At 32.6% G+C, this 20,109-nt stretch overlaps 1 long non-coding RNA gene across 1 annotated transcript in view; it reads left to right on the top strand.

The window, feature by feature from the left end:
* LOC146997949 (uncharacterized) overlaps positions 1–10,883 on the top strand; it is a 134,485-nt gene extending 123,602 nt beyond the window's left edge. Inside the window, exon 3 of the long non-coding RNA XR_015040169.1 lies at positions 10,654–10,883. This is a non-coding gene — a long non-coding RNA (uncharacterized LOC146997949). The remainder of the gene's footprint in view (positions 1–10,653) is intronic.
* Positions 10,884–20,109: the final 9,226 nt, after the last annotated feature.

Raw genomic sequence — 20,109 nt, forward strand, 5'->3', positions numbered from 1 at the left:
ACGTAATCTGAAAATTACCTGAGGAAGCTTTTTTTACTTCTTAAAAATGATGGCAGAATGTTGTGCTCTGTGCTCAAACATCAAGTATTTTTTATAATTTTGAAAGCAACCTAAATTTTCGAGGCAAGAAAACAAGTATGCAACATTACTTTTCACCGTAAAAATTAAACGAGCTGCCCTTGAGTTAACTTTACGATTTACTTCATCTTAACTAGTTCTTCGAACGCACTTATAACTCTACAACACCGTCTGCATTTTATCACAGTAAAAGGTGCCATTCTTTGTTGAACAGCCAATGTAATTCTAAAACGAGACAGCGATTTTGAATGAAAGCCTCTATTGTTCTTTTATCAGTAGCACTTATGGTAGTTTTACTTTTTATTTTCTTTAGACTGTTAATTACTACCCTATGAGATGTTCTCATCCTGAAAGACAACTTGTTTCCTCCGTTGGCAAAAATATTTTTTTTGGCCCAAAGTAGCAATTTGCCCTGAAGGGCTATTAATTTCTTTTTGACATTTTGCGTTGGTTCACTATAAACCGCGTTTCACTTTTCAAAGCATTATATTTAAAGAAGTTAAATAATGAAGAATCTAAATACATGTATGTTTCTCACACTGAGAAGAAACGACGACACCTAGAGACATCGAATTCTGAATAACGTAGTCCTCCACTCAAATATGGGCATATGAAAACCCGAATTTGGAGTTTGGTATTTGTTTTATTATCCATTTCTTCATATTTTGTAATTCTTTAAGGAAGTTTTGATTCCACGATTTTAAAGGGAGCAATGGCAACACTGTACGGAAAGAAACATATCTTTATCTCCAGTGCCGCGAGACTAGGTATCGGAAATTCTAAAGACATGCTCTTTTTAAATCGTTTTGTGGTGTAGCTGTTGAATTGAATTTTAGGGTTTAAGTGCGAAGAATGTGATATTTAATAAATAAAGGTAATGCACAAAACCTTAAAAATACGCCCCAATGGGGTGTAATATAAAATCTGAAAGCTTTCGGAATTTTTTTTAGTTATTTTTTTGCTTTTCGGGGGGTGAGTATTTTATCAAGAACCTGTTTTAGAAATAAAAGTGCAAGTGAACTTCTTTTGCATAATTTTGAAGAGATAAATAATAAATGAATTCAGAATGAAAGTATCTGCAATATTGTATCGAAGCGGAACTTAAAATTTTGCGTTGAAAGAACCTTATTATATTCAAATGATATCTATCATAGGTTTGACATAACGGTTTGTTTTCCATTTAATCCTTTGTGGTGCACTATAAAGTATAGTCGGAATTTCAACAAAAAACGTTGTATGCAGTCTATATAGGCCTAAAGGAGTATACAAGTAAAATTTTTTATAAATTGCACTTACCGTTTTAATTCTGTGGGTGTTCCATGAGGTGGAACACTGCGTCGCCAGAGATTTTAAAAGTGCGACTAAGCGAGCAATGAAGTGAAGCATGGAAATGAGTAAGAGCGTTTCTATAGTAATGAAACAACACTGTATTATAGTTGTATACATGGTTTTCTGGATATACACAACATTCTTGAATAAATATGGATAAATAAGATAAATATATGTATATACACAAGTCCTATATACAAAGATATTTACAAATTTTTCGATTTCTTACCTTTGTGAAATTGTTCAAAGCATGTCGCACCTTTTTAATAGAAGCACAAACCAACTTTGCAGGTTTTGAACACAAAACGTATTTTTTGCGGCTTCTTGCTCCGTGCAACGATATGTTTAGAATATCAAGTAAAAACTTGAGGCTGCATAGAGGGGCCTGAATAAGATGGATCATCAACCTTCTCATCAAATAAATGAGTTTCATCCGACATATCACAATAGGATTACACGGTGGCAGGTAACGGAGGACGAGGACGCTTGGTGTTTAACATAGCAAGTGGTTCAGGAGCATATATCTCAGTATCGCTGCTATCTTCATGCTCTGATTCAGAATAAGAGGGTAATTCATGAAGCACTTTTAGCGCTTCGGAAAGAGTTAGACCTCTCCGCGCCATTTATGGAAAATTAATAATAAAAAATTAACTACAATTAAAACTAACAGTAAAGAAAAATAAGCTATAAGATAAACGTACACAAAAAATATCTATACAATTATTGAAAATAAACGGGATGAGACTAAAAAGCGGCAGCAAAAAATTTGCGCAGCTCTAAGTAAAAATGACTCGAGCTACTGATAAAAATCCCGCCTGAAAATTACTCACAGAAATTTCAAAATGACCATATTAGAGCCTTAATAGCACAAACCACACCTCACCCCTCGAGACTGCTTTGTTTGAATTCATTCCTCCAAAACAACCGAAATAGAAAACATATACAACAGATATTTTCTCCTAAGTTAGATGTTGTGATGCGTAAGAGCATGAGATCGCTAAAGGCGCAGTGTTTCCGCTAATGGAACACACCGTTTTATTAAATGATTCTGCGCATGCTTTTTGTATGAAAAATATAAAAAAATATATAACAAATAATGTATAATACAGCCATCAAAATTATACAGAAATTATTTTTCAAACAAATTTTTTTGTATCACCAAAAAAATATAGAAAATTACTAAAAAATAAGTGGATTTTAATAACGCATCATAAATAAAAATTCCGGGTCTCTTTGTGATATACTGCCATCGACTATTTAAAAAGAGATATTTAAAGTACATTATAAAGGCATTTTTATCCATTTACGGTTGAATTTAACGGTTTCAGAAGCGATTCAAGTTGGGTGTAGTGGTACACTGAGCGACAAAGAGTTAAAAAAATGGGACCATTTCCCACGCATAAGACTAGTTTATTACACAACAATGAAACACATTCTCATCTAAGCTGAAGCAGCTTATTTATGAGCAGCTAGTTATACTTATGAGAGTTTATGTTTAAACAATTACTTCCTTGTACAAAAATTTCGGGTATCATATTTCAAAGAAAATATCCATTTTGACCACTATCGAATGCAATTTACAATGTTTTTGAGAGACATCTGTACGTTAGAATAGAATAAAGGACTCTTTTTCCCCAAACGAATTATAAAACTGATTTAAAATGGATTCAGAAGAGATAATTTTGTGGCGCATGTATGAATATATTATTCGTGGCGTAATTATCATTTTATGAATTTGTATTTCCAGATGTAAGCAAAGTACGCATTCTTCGCTTCAAATTAAAAGATAACGAAAGGCTACAGATAACATTGCTATCGTAATGAATGGCTGGTACTAAGACCTAATTCGGCAGATTGTTGTGCGCGAACGACTTACTTCAGTTGCACAATAATAACAATTTGCAGTTTTCTTGCTTGGGAGGCAACATCTGTGAACAACGCACTATAGCAACATTTTTACTTCCTTGTACGAAGTAAAAAGGAAGTATTGTAATCGCGAAAAGTTTCAGGCAGCATATTTCAACGAAAATATCCATTTTGACCGCTATCGAATGCAATTTAACGATGTTTTTGCGTGATATCTGTACGTAAGGACAGAATAAAATAATCTTTTCCTTCAAAAAAATTATAAAACTGCTTTGGAATTAATTCTAAAGAGAATTTTTCGTGGCGTCTGTACGAACGTATGTACGTACGTGCGTGCGTACGTATGTATCTCGCATAACTGAAAAACGAGTAGCCTCAGAACATTGAAATTTTGTATATAGGACTGCTATAACATGTAGATGTGCACCTCGTATTTTGGTTGCAATCGGCCGCACCAAACGTATATAAATATATTTATATATATATCCACATCTGTTACCCGGCTCGGTGATCTCAGTTTCTTTACTCTTATATGTTTGAAAATTGTACATTTTTTGCTTTAAAAATGATTGAATTATGTTGTTTTTATCTTCCGGTTAAGGATTTTATGCCTTTAGTAAATCTGTGTGCAATATTTTTAGAATTATCAGCAATTTTAAAGTTGTTTAATTGCCGCTAAGCCTGTTTTTAATGGCGGCCGTTGATGTTTACATTTGAAACAGGAGACTAGTGGATTTGTTGCCAATCTAGAGAAACTTAGCTTCGCAACAACAAAGATAACGCTTTCATTTATTATTGCCAATTAAATCATGCTTAATTCTTTCTGGAATTTTTTCGAGGAAATAAGAGTTTGAGATTTACTTCGTTATTTTTAATATAGATATTTTGAGTTTTTATGTATTTTTGCCTTCTCGCGAAGTAAGAACTGAATTAATTGAATGAGAAATACTCAATCGTCTGTGAAAAACTGTTTCTTTTTTGTTTTGTTTGCTTAATTTCTTTTATACATCATTCTAGCTTTATTATAGTATTTTAATACGAGTAGAACATGTGGCAACGATTAGATAATTCTATTCTTTAAATGATATAAATTTTGTGCATTATGAGTTATAATATGAACGAAATATATAAGTTAACTGTTATATAATTATTGGATTATATAACAGTTAACTTAGTTTCCGTTATATAATTATTATATAAGTTAACTGTTATATAATTATTAATATTGTTAAGTGAATCTAGCGCCAGAATGTCGCTATGGTAAAGAAATACTAGAGTGAATTTTAAAGAATGCATTTATTCTATTGTGGTTTATGCGCTGTCGGCGAAGTATATTTAATTCAATCCAATAAGTTTAAATGAAATGCAAGAAAAAATGCGTATAATTTAATATTCCAATACAAGGAAGTCATGTGGTGTGCACATCAGATTTTTTTATAAACGTTTTCGCAATAAAAAAATTGTCAGAACTTTTTTTTTATTTTACGTCCGTCCGCTGCACTTCTGCCATTAAGCGACGAGCAGCCCAGTAAAATGAAGAAGAAAGAAAATGAGAATTAAAACTAACAAAGTTTTAACATTCTTGAGGCTACTCGTTTTTGAGTTATGCGAGATACATACATACGTAAATTTTGTTAGTTCTAATTCTCATTTTCATTCTTCTTTATTTTACTGGGCTGCTGGCCGCTTAATGGCAGAAGCGCAGCGGATGGACGAGAATAAAAAAAAAGTTCTGACAATTTTTTTTATTGCGAAAACGTTTATAAAAAGATGTTGCTATAGCGTGTTGTTCACAGATGTTGCCACCCAAGCAAGAAAACTGAAAATTTTTATTATTGTGCAACTGAAGTAAGTCGTTCACGCACAACAATCAGCAACATTCAGCCGAAATAAAATTATTTTTCTTAGTAACAGTCATTTATTACAAAAGCAATGTTATCTATAGCTTTTCGTTATCTTTTAATTTAAAGCGAAGAATGCGTACTTTGCTTACAACTGGAAATACAAATTCATAAAATGATAAGTTTATGTCCGAACAGGCGTTATGGATGTAAAGCGTAGCACGCCTGATTGGACAGAGTATACGAGGAAAATGGAAACAGAAAATAGTTCATCGCATACGGAATCAGAATTTTTAGCAATCGAAAATTGATTCATTTAGTCATGTACTATGATATAGATATTTTTAAGATTTTTGTTTTTTGTTTTTTGTATGTATGTGTGTCTAAAGTTTAATTACACAATTTGTACAGTTGTTAAAATGGCGAAGATAAAATTGGAATTGTTACTTAAATTATCCATTACAACTAGCAGAGTTTGTTGTCCAAATAACTAAAATCTAAACTTTGTGTATTTGAATGGCGGGCATTTTAGACTTGATTCGGGTGCACTGCATTACCGACCCCTAGGCTATATCATACTTACTTACATTTTTTATATCTCTATATCTAGTTATATCGCCGCCCAGAAGGTATAGTGCTTAGGGAAGCCGACTACAATACCAAAGGGCCCGGATTCAAATCCCGGTTGTAACTGTCTGTCCGTAAAGGCATGGTTGTAACTGTCCGTCCCTTCGTAAGTGATAAGTGATAAGTGACGGTGGACGTGGGCACTGCCCCTTTGCCGTAAAGATTAATCAGTACAGCACCATGTCACCCTTATCTAAAGTTCGCTAAAGAGGAGCCTCACGAGAGCTATACATTTACATGTATACTATACTTTGTACTTCGCATTGCTTGGTAATACAGTAACAAATAAAACTGTACACGAATTCTATCTGTGTTTACATTGTTGGGAGTGACTTTACATAAAGCTGCGTATTGGAACATTATAATTGCTCCGGCAGTTATGCGAATGTGCTTGTGAGGGTTACCTGCTGGGGCGTCAACATTTATACACTATAAGTGTCAGAAGGCAGCTATAACTAAATTTCTGCAGTACACGTATGTTTATGCTATACATTACATTTTACTTATTTAGGACATTGTAAGTTATTATTCGATACGGTCTATAATTTGGTAATATATATACATAATGCGATACGACATGGCTTATCATCTATCAGTTAATGGGCAAAGAATGGTATCACACTTAACATTATTTGACGTTGAGGCAAAGGTCGCCCACTTATTAGGTGCCTCCATAATAAAGTGACTACCGTTTCCGGCCTTAGCTGCGGGCAAGCCGAAGTCGGCTGGGGGCCCACCTTTGGGGAGAAAATATATTGTTATATCTTTATACATCTTGTAAGAATATGGAAGTCTATTGCCATACTAAAAGATATTATATTTTCAATAATTATATATCAAATCTAATCAATTATACTTAATTTATGCTAATTTATTAGAAATAACACAATTTATTGAATACCTTAAGGATAATTCTAATATACTTCAAATATAACGACTTGCAGATTGTCAGAAAAACCCGCAAGTTCAGAATTCTGTGAAAACATTGAACTATCTTAAAAGTTCTATGTGAATTGCAAGAGGAATAGAATTCCACATGAATACAACGAACATTTCGATCACCCTTACAAAAAACTGAAAATCATTTTTTGCTAACCAGTTGCAGAAACTGAAGCTTACTCATTTCTGTGCATTTATCGTTTGTCTGCTAATGATATCCATTAAATATAAGCATAGTGCTAATTCAACTCTGAAACAAATCACCGTTATCTTGAAGTATTGAATCAAGGTGCTGATAACTCTGCCTTTAATGTTATGAAATTGTACTTATATTATTGTGATAAGCAATCCCTATATCTTTTATGTAACTATGTACTTAGCAAAAGAAAACATTTGCATACTAAAAACAAATGCTTCTTTTACTAAAAGTTAATTCACATCACATAATAGCACAATACTCTTTGTTCTAGCGTGTTTTCGAAGTTGATCTACAATTCATTTTTCCCTTTTGAAAAGTTTCGTTCTCCGAAATATCTCTATCTGATTCAGAATAATAAAGCCGAAGATGAAAATTACTTAGATTGCCAGAATCTGATTTTTTACTTTCTTGTACGAAGTAAAAAGAAAGTATTGTAATCGCGAAAGGTTTCAGGCAGCATATTTCAACGAAAACATCCATTTTGACCGCTATCGAATGCAATTTAACGATGTTTTTGCGTGATATCTGTACGTAAGGACAGAACAAAAGACTCGTTTCCTCCAAAAAAATTATAAAACTGCTTTAAAATAAATTCTGAAGAGAATTTTTCATGGCGTCTGTACGAACGTATGTACGTACGTATCTCGCATAACTCAAAAACGAGTAGCCTCAAAACGTTGAAATTTTGTATATAGGACTGCTATAACATGTAGATGTACACCTCGTATTTTGGTTGCAATCGGCAGCACCAAACGTATATAAATATATTTTATATATATCCACTCTGTTACCCGGCCTTTACTCTTATATGTTTGTAAATTGTACATTTTTTGCTTTAAAAATGATTGAATTATGTTGTTTTTATCGTTCGGTTAAGGTTTTTATGCCTTTAGTAAATATGTATGCAATAGTTTTAGAATTATCAACAATTTTAAAGTTGTTTAACTGCCGCTAAGCCTTTTTTATGGCGGCCATTGATTGTTTACATTTGAAACAGAAGACTAGTGGATTTGTTGCCAATCTAGAGAAACTTAGCTTCGCAACAACAAAGATAACGCCTTCATTTATTATTGCCAACTAAATCATGCTTAATCCTTTCTGGAATTTTTTCGAGGAAATAAGTGTTTAAGATTTATTTCGTAATTTTTAATATAAATATTTGGGTTTTTATGTATTTTTACCTTCTCGCGAAGTGAGAACTGAATTAATTGAATGAGAAATACTCAATCGTCTGTGAAAAACTGTTTCTTTTTTGTTTTGTTTGTTTAATTTCTTTTATACATCATTCTAGCTTCATTATAGTATTTGAATAGAACATGTGGCAACGATTAGATAATTCTATTATTTAAATGATATAAATTTTGTGCATTCTGAGTTATAATATGAACGAAATATAATACTGTTAAGTGAATTTAGCGCCAGAGTGTCGCTATGGTAAACAAATACTAGAGTGAATTTTAAAGAATGCATTTATTCTATTGTGGTTTATGCGCTGTCGGCGAAGTAGATTTAATTCAATCCAATAAGCCTAAATGAAATGCAAGAAAAAATGCGTATAATTTAATATTCCATACAAGGAAGTCATGTGGTGTACACATCAGATTTTTTAAACGGTAAACGTATGTAATTTTCTGTCTTGAGCAATAAATAATTTTTAATATGGAAGCCCGACGAGATAAATAAATATGGTTTCAGAAGTTAAGCGCCTCTTTTTCAGGAATTAATGATAATATTAAATATTTTTATTGCCAAAATTTATTATCATTTGTATTTGATACTTTTCAAATATAGGATGAATATTGACTGGGACAAAAAGAAAGCATACCTGTGAACGGTGCATTTATTTTATTTTGATAAATCAACTTTTCAGTGAAACTATAGTTATCCAAGTTTCCATAGATATTCTATGCGTGCCCCTCTGGTGACACGGCAAATATCTATGCGGTATTCCAGTTCCTGCTACACTCGTGTTAGAATATTCTTTGTTAATGATTTGAACACTTCAATTAACCGCTGTTTGAATTGTTATAAGTCCTGGGAAAATGAAGGCACGAATACTTTGTCTTTAACAAAACCGCATAAGGAAAAAATCCCAAAGGATTAGGTCTGAGATCTCGGTGGCCAACAAACCAATGGCATATCGTTTGACTCAGCACGGCTAATCCAGCGATGGGATAGACTATCGTCAGGTGCTGGCGTACGTTTTCATGCCAGTGTGGTGTCTTGCCGCAGAATGAAGGCGGGAACTGAGAAATTAGAGAATATTAGAGAAATTAAATTTTAAAGAATTTAATATAATTTAAAGAAATTAAATAATGAAGAATCTGCATAATTGTATGTATGTTTCTCGCACTGTGAAAAAACAACGTTATCTGGAGACATCAAATTTTGAATAACGTAGTCCTTTCTTCGAATATGGGCATAGGGAAGCCCAAATTTGGAATCTGGAATTTTTTTTATTATGTATTTCAAATTTTGTAAAACTTGCAAATTTTTTATTAAAGAACTCAACGATTTCAAAGCGAGGAATGGTAATACTGTACGAAAAAAAAAAAAACAATTTTATCTCCAGAGCGCGAGAATGTATGTCTAAAGATATGATCTTTTTAAATATTTTGTGATATTGCTGTTGAATTGATTTTTATGTTTTTATATTTATTATTTTCGTTTTCATTCTGTATTTATAATTTTTATTTTATATTTATTATTTTTATTTTTATTCTGTATTTATAATTTTTATTTTATAGTTATTATTTTTGTTTATTGATTTTATGGTTTAAGTGCGAAGAACAATGATATTTAAAAAATAAAAGTAATACACAAAACATTAAAAAAATTCCCCTTTAGGCGTAATATAAAACCTTTCAGATTTTTTTTATAATTTTATTGTAATTTAAGTCTGTTTTAAGAGAAATGTTTGGCATACGTAATAATGGTTCCGATTTTATACAAGCATGATATAACTGAAACATCTCGGGAATTAGCATATTTGAACGGCAATATCAATTTCTCAATATCGCTTCCTATTTGGTTAGTTTCCCTAAATAGCAATTTCATGCTCCGTGGTCTATTATTAAAACTCTGCCGATTACTTTATAGCCATTGCTCAAATACGTATATCATTTATTTTCATTACATAATTATACTGCAGTTTGTCTTAACCTTTTATTCTAGATATAAATATATGATTGTAAAATGTTTGCTGTTATATAATAAACTAAACATAATTGCATCTCACAGTTCATGCATTTTTGCCCTTTACTCTTATTTAAACTTACACATCGTTTCTAGCATTACATAAAGTTTTATGGAACAGCTAAAGATTTTTCCGGTCATGCAGAGGTAGATGGATGAACTAATTGAAAACTGACACTACCGAATTCCTCCAGGTTTGATTGCTTTCTGCACAATGGCTTACTTCACGCACTTTTTTGTTACTTATGCACATGTGTAATATAAAGACTGTAGATTCATTAGTTTTTTTTTTTTTTTTTTTTTTTTTTTTTTTTTTTTACGGGGGACGTGAAAAAATGAGCAATGCACTCGCAGGGACTCGAACCTGGATCTCTCGAATACGCGTGGAGTGTGCTACCGTTACACCACGAAGGCATGCAGAAAGGAAGGAGAAAATACCTTATATATTACTCCTTTTAAAGGGTGACTGAGGATTAGGGGACCTAATTGCGAAATTCTATTGATGAAGAATCATGATCCATCACCTTTTAGCTCGGGCACCACTGCTGTAGAATTAATAGGCTTCTGTATTTTTTGCAGTAGGAGTTATAAAAAATTAGGAATGGCCTCGCTGGGACTCGAACTTGGACCTCTTGAATACGCGCCGAGTGTGCCGTCACACCACGAGGGCAGGAAGGAGAGTGAAAATACCTTATAAGACTGTCCAATTTCAATTATGAAATCTTCCATGAAGTTATCCCTTCCTATGCTTCTGCTTTTATAGTTTGGCATTTTACTTAAGGACTTGTGTAACTAATTTTATATTGTAAATAAAGGTAATTCTTATGTAAATAAAAAAATTTCGTTGATATCTTTGATTTCAAACATAATTTTTTCTTGATTCCAAATGAGACTTAAACTGATAAAATCTGCACTCATAACGGAAACAGTTAAAAAAGACATTCATCGCACAAAATCATGGCTAAGAATTTAACATCCAAAATAAATCTTTAAATTGTAGCCCCTATTTTCAACCATTTTCGCATTAATATTTATTTTATTAGATTTAAATTTTCGATCTCAGTAAAACCCTTTTAATTTTGAAATCTAAACTTCTACTTTTTGTACCATGTTCATTTGTTATCTGTGGCCCCATTGGAATGGACTGAACATTGGTGACTGCTGTATTTACATTTATTAATATATCTCTCATTTCAGTCCTTAATAGAAAGAAACTATAAGCTAATTGAAATAGATAAATAATCGGAACTCGTTAAAATTTTATAAAACACAGAACATTTTACCTTCATGTTTGGCAAGTTTCAGTCTTCACGCAAGGAAATCTGAAAAGTACAAAGTAAAAATATTTTACATAGCTATCCATTATTATAAATTTTGCATTTGATAAGCAGAAAAGTTTGTATCTTAATTTATATTAGAAGCCATTTTGCGAGTCTCAAGCTTTCTTATGATATTCGGCTTCGTTGGTACCACATAAACGGAAAATAATTTAAATGTTTTTTCACAATTTCTAGAAGTGAACGGAATCTAAATAAATTGACTTACTCACTAAAATTTCGTAAAAAAGATTATTTTTTTAATCCTAGTTTACTCGCTAAATGAAGAGAATATAAAACTCTCCATTTCAGCTTCCAGGCACTCTCAAGCATGCACAGCAGGAGACTTTTTATTCACAAAATACACAGAACTCTCCTTAGCATCCCTATCCCTTTTCGTCTCGTACTCACTGGGATGCCAGGAATACTAGCGCATCTATACTTGAGTGTCCCACAACCCTTCCAATCTCGCTGCTAAAGCATTCCATCTGCAAACATCTCATAAGAAAGTGGCAAGCCCGGTGGAATGGTGCCACAACGGGTCGACGTATGCACATGTAATGCTCCCAAGTGTAAACATGGATCTGCAGAGCAAAACTGCGAGTATGTCACATTTCCTAATAGGACATGGACCGTACAAAGCATATCTGCATAGGTTTGTTGTTTCCAACACAGACGCCTGCGACTGTGGGAAAGTGGGCAGCTCAGATCACTATTACTTTGAATGCTGCTTGACGGTGAAATTCCATTTAAAAAAGTCAGCGCCCATGTTTCGTGCAGCGTGGTGAAAAAATACGCAAATTAGCAATGTTGTCCTATCGAAACTACATGCTATCACTATATATTGCGCTGCAAAAATGCAGTAATCTAGAATAGTTTTCATCGCAGTCATTCCCTAAGTAGCTAAATTTCGGTTTTAGCTCCTATAATATAGGTATTTATTTTTTATAAAGTTATCTAACTCTTATGATACTAAAATCTTTGTTCCATCGAATTAACTTCCTGACGCATGCATATATGTGTATTCATCCGGGGAAATACATTGTTACGTACAGATATCTAATTCTCGTAATATAAGTGTTCATTCCATTATTGTAAATATAGCAACTTAACACGTGAATTATCAAAAACAGTGTTGCACGATGTCTTTATATATATCTGTAATATAAAAATTCTTTTTTTTTTACATTGATTGACATCACTAAAACCTAGCACATTTGAGTTATTTGTACACCAAATGTAGTATTCATTTAATGCACTGCCATATGCATATATATATGTAATGAAACTGCGGTTCAATGATACGAGATGAAAGATTTGATTTTGAATGAGGCACAAACTTGCATTAAAATTTTCGGTGAAACAGACTTTTCTCAGGATTCACTGTGAACATAGAATAACGAACCCAAGTAGATTTCTTCATAATTAGAACTGGCCAAAAATGTAACATTAGCACAATTTTAAAAGCATTGAATGTAAGAACAATGTAGTTTTGGGATGTAGATGCGTAGGAATGCTGATTGCGTAGATACTTGAAGCTTAAAGCGTCCATCTATTATAAAGAATAAGCAGTCGATCCGAATTAAATTCCGCATTCACAATTTGAATTCACATTTTGTGGCCACAATTCACTTGGCACTCCAATAGTGCCCACTTCCAGAACATTCACAATTTTGATACTATTGACATAGAAGCGAATATAACAGCACATACATGACTGCAGAAAAACGTTGGGCCAAGAGGAAAGCACAAGCAAAAGTGATGCATCAGTTCATAGAAAGAAGGAAGGGAGTCAAAAGTTTCAGTTTTTAGTTTTGGTTAACAATTTCGTGATTGGGCAACAGGCATCTGCATAAAGAGTTACGTAAGGTCGCATGATTAATTTGAATGACGCAGTTTAGATTTATGAAGCTATTTCTAAGACAGAGAAAGGAAGTCCACAAATTAAATAAAACTAAGAGGTTATAGACAATTAAATTTAGAAGTTTGCTGTCATTTTTTTATCTTACACACACACACACATATATACCGTCTTTTTCCGAAAATAAGACACTGTCTTACTTTCTTTTTTGGTCCAAAATACGCGCTAGGGCTTATTTTCGGGGGAGGGCAAAAATAAAAGTATATTTATATATTTTTATTTAATATTTATTTTACACAGAATACAGAAATTTAAATTTATTCAGTTACAGTCATGTCATCTTCTTCTGGAACATTGTCATAAATAAAATTCTGAATTATATTCTGATTTTCTTCCAAATCCATTTCCTGTTCAATCATTAGTCCGAATCTCTCATGTCTTGCAATATAGCTATCGTTAAATGAATACATCTTGTCTAAGTAGCCTGTTCGTAGTGCATTGGAAACATCACTATCAGTTATTTTGTCCCATGACTTTTTTATCCAATTCACAACTTCTTGTAAGCCTGGTTTTACAAAATTACCTCGATGATTTCTCACCATTCTGTTTTCAATATATTCATTGATTTCCATCCGCAAATGATCCTTGAATGGCTTGTTTATTGCAATGTCAAGTGTCTGGAGGTAACCGGTCATTCCTACCGGAATATTATTTATTTTTACCCATCAATCACCCCTTTTGATTTTCGACTCATTCTGTGGGGATTGGAAAAAGGTCGCTGCGTCGTATGTGTCTCGGGGGTTACAGTTCAGCCCAAATTTCACCCCGACGAGAGTCTGCAGACGCTAACGGATGACGATGTCTTTCCTGTGAACGTATCTCTCTCGGGGCAAACGGTGAACTGGTTAAGATAAATTCCAAGAATTAATTTGAAACGAACTATAGAGGTAAACAATTAATTTCTCGGAATATTTTGTTTCAAATATTTCTCTGAAATACGAGTATTAGGAAAGCTAAACATATTATTACTTAATAAATCAACAGCATTTTTTAACGAATTCTTTTTGTCACATTATTTTAACTAGGGATTATTTTCGGGGGATGTCTTATTTTACAAAAAGTTCCGAAAATGACGATAGGGCTTATTTTCAGAGGATGTCTTATTTTCAGAAAAAGAAGGTATATGTGTAATATATATATATACACATATACTCCATGTAATTCTCCTTATAAATAACTATTCAGTTATGCAATATGAGTGTTCATATGTAATACTGTGCTATTCAAAATACCTTGTATGAAAAAAAGAAATATACAAGTATACTGAACAAGCTTAATTTTGGAATTTGGCCTTATATGCCAGATTTCCGCAGAAATGACGTTAAATTTTGCACGGTACGACCTAGGAAGGATGTCATCTTCGCGATGTATACTGATGCAGAGAGACTTATAAAAGAGAATTTTCTGGTATTTTTAAGCAATACGTAAAACATTTTCAAACCAATTTAGTTATAAATAATAACTTAAAATGTACAATGTTTTGCCTCTACTCTCTGGAATAAAATTAAACAATCTATATTAACATTTTTATTTTTAAAACTCACGTTTGCATTTGAAGTCGAATACTTTTTTCATTGTCATTACGGCCTGCCAGTGACAGAGAGACAAAATCTCTGAACACTGATAGCTCTATCCCGTTAAATATCGACAAACGAGCTCTCTGCATAGGAGATTTCGAAATTTTGTTCGTGTGTAATGTGAATAGGAGTTAGCTCTCCTTATGAGGTTTTACTTGATTTGACAAAAGTAAACAGCTCAAAAACCCTACAAACATGAAGCGAATTATCTCTACTTCTGAAAGTAGCTACAAAAGTCAAGAAAAAAGAAAAATATGCCATGTCTTTGCCGGGATTCGAACATCACTTACATCACAACGGCATGCGGAAAGAAGACAGAAAATACCTCACACCCTTAAAACGTCTTCCATGAAGACCCAGAGACCTTAGGGAGATATTAGACAAGATAGCCTTGAATACTTTACGGTTATCTAAAAATGATCCTAATCCTATTTCTCATAGATTGGAGAGTATTTTAATTACAACTTATTTCGTCCATGAATTAAGAATTAATCTACTTAGTTTTTTATATGACTTTCAGGCAAGAATTAACAGCAGATTAGTTATCATCCCTAAACAAGAATTTGCACCTGAACATAATTGCCGTTTTGACGCTCTGTTTGGAATTCTTTGAGTTTCCGTCTTGCCAGCCAAGCTTTAACTCAAAGGACGTCTACAGTAACAAAACTCAGGGTCCCGTTTCGCACTGAGTCAATCTTTTCGGCATTACTCTGATGAAATAGCTTGCAGAAATCTTCGTTCATAAAGAATGATTCTATGAAACGCATGGCAGAGCAATCCTTAGACCAGCTTTGCTTAAATACCCCGCTTCCACGCAGGTGGAAAAATTTCTTCAAAGCAAACAGAAAAATCAAAACTCTTGACAACGAGATAAATTAAACAAGGCTCTTCTTCTATGCACGCATTAGAGACTATTCGAAAATTGGATTTGATTGAAATAACAAGTTCGTAGCTGTCTCTAGAATATTTATTTTTAATCAAATATTGATATTATATTGAATTAATGTCATAAAATAAATTTTTACAGAGCTTAAAAAATTCTTCAAGTCCTGCAATTACATTTCAAATTAATGAAAACATTTATAATAATTATTGATTGTTAAGAGAAATATGATATTTTCCCCACATTAGTTAAGCTCTTCATAGTGTAATACTTCTTTGGCGAAATGAAGCAACTCCAATGATGGAACACAGCAATAACTTTTATTTAACACTCAAAAAAATGGCGACATACAAACAAGAAGATAAAACATATTCTAACATTTAAAAATAAATTACATTCTTCGTGCGAGAGTCGCACGAGGCACTCGAGTCTGGTTTCATATATTGCCATTCACAAATACCTTAATGTTCATCTATTTAAATTATTTAAACTACAAGATTTTAATAATATGTAAAGCTGTTACAATAGTTGTTTCTTTGTTTGTTCAAATGTGTTTATAAATCCATAGATCCCCCCTTTTATAAATCTACTACTTTACCTGCGGCTTCGTTCGCGTTGATACTTAAATAAGTTTCAACTCCCCGTCAATTTTAAAAATACATTCCGCTTAAGATTTCAGTAAATTCCCTTCTTCAATACCTATAGGCCGTGGATATTTTGTATTTACGCCTAACCAAAAGGTTATTTTTAAAAATAAAAAAACATTCGAGCGCCTTAAAATGATAAAACAATAGTTGTTATCGCACACAGTAAAATGTAAAAAATATAAAATGTAAATGCAATTTTTCAAGCAACAATAACCATTAGCGTAGCGAGGAAGGGCAAGGGGGTGTATGATGCTCCGGACGCCGCTCGAAGAGGGGCGCCAAATAGTCTCCAAACAAGATTTTCATCATATCACTGTTTTTTTTTTTTTTTTTTTTTTTTTTTTTTTTGTTCGGGGAAGGGGGGCGCCAATTATGCTGGCTACTCCACTGACAATAACAGAAATATATGAAACGAATGTATAAATCTTTAAAAAATAAGAAACAAAACATTAAATATATCACAAAAGTTGTTGTTGATAATAGTTTTAAGTAAGTTAATTAGAAATCAAGTTATTGATTTTTAAATAATTTTCCGCGCTTATATTCGAGAACTACGACCTTTTCACCAACCCAACGGTCGACCGGATACCAGCTACCCCCCCCCCCCCGTCGCTTTCAAATCGCAGCCTGTCAACAAAGATTTAACAATAGTAAGCGGAGTATTGTTTCATCCCCGATTAAGATGCAAATAATTGAGCGACAAAAACAGTTCCACCACCAGTGTTCCTATCATTCAGAGTGCGATACATGTTTCTAAATTTCGAGAAATTTGGATAATTAGATGAAAAGTTATGATTTTTATCCCCAATTTATTGGACCCACACGGGAAGACCTAAGAAAAAATTACTAATGTCGCTAATTGAGTCTCATTCAAATTAGCGTTTTCAGAGTTTTTAATTACTATTTCAGCTGATTAAGGTCGTACGAAGATGATAATTGTATCGATGGATTCTGACGAATTTTTGGAATCAGGGATTATGTGTCTCGAAATTCAACTAACCGTCGTTCTATAAATATTTGTGAAAAAATTAATTGGCGCGTAGACAAATCCCTTTGACAGGGTAAAACCCAACAAAGTAAGTGAAAAATGTAAGGAAAACGTAGTTTTTAATTAATACCTCGCCTAATTAGAGTCATACGAAGACATTTTATAGCCTATAACCTTTTCTAATATATCAAAAATAATTCTTGAAAATTTCATGATGATCGGCTTAATAATTAAGGCGTGAAAGCGTAACAAACAAACAAACAAACATACAAACTCATATTCGCATTTATAATATTAGTAAGGATAGATAACCATTTGCCATTATTGGCAGAGCAATCGGTTTCATCTGCCTTCCCCATAGGTAAATATGCTATAGAGTGTAGTCTTCTTTGCTACCATAAACTATGTCCGAATTCCTAAAAGATTTGGAGCGAATTATCGCGTCGTCTGGAAAAAACTACAAAGTCTTAAATAGTTTTAAAATTAACTCTTTTATTAACTCAGAATTGTGAACACAAAATACACTTTTCATGCTTAAAAGGATCAGCCCACCACTTGTGGCGGTGTAACTTAAAGCGATGGCAAATTCAAATTTAAAATTTAGTGGTTATGAGCTACGCAAACAATTTGACGCGAAAATGGCTCAAATTTTTCACCGGTGTAGCAATTTAAATATCGGCAACTATAAACCAAAGCCGAAGAGTGCAATCTTAACTCACCTAGCTAACCTAGTATCATGACCTCGAGAGGCAGAAACACGCTGTGTCTTACTAATAACCTCAGTATAAAATACTCCATCTAATTTACATTCTGGCGAGGAAACAGAAAGGAGAAGTGACAGTAAAGATCCAAAACATAAAATAACTAATTAATGAAAAATAATACGGCAGTGCAGTTGAACATATTTACATAAAACGTATTAGCCAAAAAACTTATGAATTTAAATGTCAAAATTTGTTTAGAATTAATTTAATTATTTACAATTAAGTAATTAATAAATCAGTATGCTTACAAAACTAATCATAAATAAGACCTATTTCTGTAAAGGTATTTTTATTAAAATAAAACTTTAAAAAAAATCAGTTTTATCCAGCTCTTCTATGGTAAATCAAAAGCTCGACTTTTGAATTTTGATTTTTTATGTTATATGGAATGGAAAATCAATGATTCACAAAATCAAATGGATTTGGAAAACGATTTTACCTTTTGTATTGCTTTTTCATGAGAAAAGAAATTTCTTCACCCAACTAAATTCCAGTTCTTATCTGTTACACAGCATTTTAATGCGAAATCATTCCGATTGTCGAAAGTCTCAGTCCCAGCAATTTTGCTTCTAGCTTAAACACACCTTCAACCAGAGTAAGTTATTCCTACTAAAAATATTTGCTATACAAGGATTTGTAAACAATGTCATCGTTGACTCAGTGATAGAGAAACAATAGAATGCATCAACAAGTGAAACGCATGATTTAAAAAACTTATCAGGTAGTCCCAGGCAAATGTTGAAAGACTTAACATCATCATGGGGCCCATGAATGTAATGTTGCGCAAAGCCTGATTAAGTTAATCTGGGCATCTAAGGGTAACGTTCGTAGCCACTATCTTTTATTTTTTAAGGCAAAAATAGGAAGAATTAAAAAATGATCTGGGTATTTTTAAAATCTTAGACTTTTAACCACGTGCTTTGTGAGATTAGATCGCATTCAGACTCAGGCTCTGGAAAACTCTAGTGAAAATAATATACAATCTGCACACACGCAAAAAAAGGGACATTTCAATATCTCCCGTTCTACTGGGCCGATTGACGAAATTTAACTTGCCTCTTTCATGTCTCAAAAGCGCGACTAAGGGCATGTATTAGATTTACACGTAACTCGTTTTTCCATATTTTGATTCTGCAAATCAAATACTGTCTAAATATTAAATTTTGTAAAATTTGGTGGGAAACTTACCGAGAAATTTAAAAATTTATTTTGGCGCAATTTTTTCAGTTTGTGCTACGAATTCACTTGGCTAAATTCTTCATTTATAGTAACCTATTTTCATTTCCTTTCATTGCGCGCAAGAGGGAAAACAGCCCATCTTTCATTCTTTCAAATAATTTTAACAAAGAGCGTAAACTACATTTGGCGTTATTATTGCTTAAAACAAATAAGCAAAATTTCAAAATGCTCCAATATATGAATTCTCGTATATCATGGGAAATTTTGAATAAAAGACAATCTAGTTTTTTGTAGGCATCCCTAAAAAGACATCTACTTTAAAATGATGGTAAAAATTTTATAATTCAAAAATTTTCGAAAAATTTATAAAAATTACTAAAAAATACACATTTTAAAAATAAAATCAGTAAATACCCGCGAATTTTATTTGGACTGAACCTAAATTTTGAAGTGTGAAAGAAGGAATCAAGTAAGTTTAATTAAAAAAAAAAAAAAAAAACAGATGTTAATAAATATATACCAAATTTAATTAACACTGAGGACATTAAATTTTGAGAGGTAATTTTTTATAAACCCTGTGCGATTTTTTACAAAACTTGGCACTTCAGCATAATTTGTAGTAGTATCCAAATTTGAGTAGTATCGAAATATAGAAAAAAAGTAGGTATGTCATTTTAGAAAAAGTCCAATTTTTGTGTCCGAATACCCATGTTCATACAAAAGCTATATGTAAATCTAATATATATTTTAAGTCGCGCTT

This window comes from Stegodyphus dumicola, chromosome 3 (genome assembly GCF_044657685.1).
Source record: "Stegodyphus dumicola isolate Sdum_Otavi_A_Nest chromosome 3, ASM4465768v1".
Taxonomy (NCBI): Eukaryota; Metazoa; Arthropoda; class Arachnida; order Araneae; family Eresidae; genus Stegodyphus; species Stegodyphus dumicola.